Genomic DNA, 1,890 nt, shown 5'->3' on the forward strand with positions numbered 1-1,890 from the left:
AAAGTTTAAGGAAAATATTGGCTGAAAAAGCTAAAATGGACCAATGAATTATGTCAAAGTAGTCTACAAAATAAATGCAAAAGAATGAATCCTCAAACTGTTTTTTTTTCTTTTTTTTTGAGAGAAATAATGATTATCAGAAAATTTGCCGTACAAAATTGTCTTACCAGCAAATACATGAGGGAAATACTGATTACAGCCTTATCAAGAAATGCAAGCATCTGATATAGTGAGGAAGTAAAATGAATGGCGTATGGATATTCATGGAATCTGTGTTATGTTGTTTAACTTAATTGATTTCAGTGCCGTATAACAACCATTAAAAGGAATATTTTCTAATCGAAGTGATCATATCCTGTCTTATCATCGGGAATATACTCTACTTATAACTTCGGAAGCATTAAAAAAAGCATCCGTATCAACTTATCATATGCTTATAATCTAAAGTGTTATTCATTTATTATTATTTCTGATCTGTGCAGTAGTCTGAATTTCGGATTCTCTTAAAGGACCTGGTTAAAGTAAAAAAGGAACGTATATATATATATATATATATGTGTGTGTGTCATTTAAAATAATGATCTTCGTTGGAAGTAGGTGTTCCTTCTTTGCATTAATTCATTGTTGACACATTTTTCAGCGATAATAGAAAGAGTATCATTAGGTAAAAAGGACGTGAATTACTATCAAAATAAATTAACGAAAATGCAATCAATGAAAGATTTCTTGACAATTTTTTGATGATCACAATTCATCAAAAATGTCTATTTCCACTAAACATCTATTATTCAAAACTAAATTACTGATAACAGATATCTTCGTATCAAATTGCTTTAAAAAAAAAATAATAATATTTTTTATCATTTTTACCGATACCAATTTCGTTTTAATTAAATTTTCGATTTGTATTCTCTTTCATTAAATTATTTTATTTTACTTGTATTACTTGCAGCTTTTACTGATTCGATCAATTTTATCTCAATTATATTTCGATTACTCCTTTTTTATCACACTTTTCATCGATCCTTCTTGTAAGGGATAAGTGAAAAGTTGAGAAAAGTACAGTAAGTTAATCCAAATCTCACGATAGAAGAGGGAAAAGGTCAACGACAATTGTGCGCAACAGGCGGGATTTGGAATATCGCAGCGGCGCATTCAAAACGAAAGTTATGTAAAGAGAGCAATTTGCTGAAGAATATTCCAGCGCAAATGCACCAGACTATTTCGTATTTTTGTCTGCTTGAACATTATGAGAAATTTTTTCTTCTCGAAAATTGCATATTTTCTTGAGATTTAAAAATTTTTGAAAATACGACAAATGTGACATGGAAAGAAAGAAATTAAAACGAAATTTAGAAATTTCTAATTTCTATCGAAATTTGAAAATTTCTGATAAATATCCAAAATATCACATGAACATAATTCAATTCAATATCATATTTTCAAAAATTTGATTGGGTGTTTGTTTATTGAAGAAAATGCCAATCACAGCTTAGCGTTAATACAGTAACTTAAATGAATCCAAACGAATTAAGGACTAAAAGGGTTGGATAATGATGTATTGGCGGTAACAGTAACAACATTTCCGAGGAGTAGTTTGAATTCTGATTGCATTCCTTCTAAATCTATTTTTATTTTATATTTATCTTTTTTCAATAGCTAAATTTTTTTCAGCAAATAAGCCAAAATTGGAACTTAATTAATTGCATTCATTTTAATTAAACTTTGCGTGTTATTAGTTACGATCTATGAGGCATTTTAAAGGTGTTGAAGGATAAGATTTATCGTTTTTTTTCTATCTTTTCATTGTTTTTTTTTTTTTAGAAAAGTAATTATTTAGCTTATTTTTCTAACCAAAGTAAAAATTGTATGCATGTAAGTTTGTGGTTA

This window comes from Loa loa (assembly GCF_000183805.2).
Source record: "Loa loa unplaced genomic scaffold supercont3.26, whole genome shotgun sequence".
Classification (NCBI taxonomy): Eukaryota; Metazoa; Nematoda; class Chromadorea; order Rhabditida; family Onchocercidae; genus Loa; species Loa loa.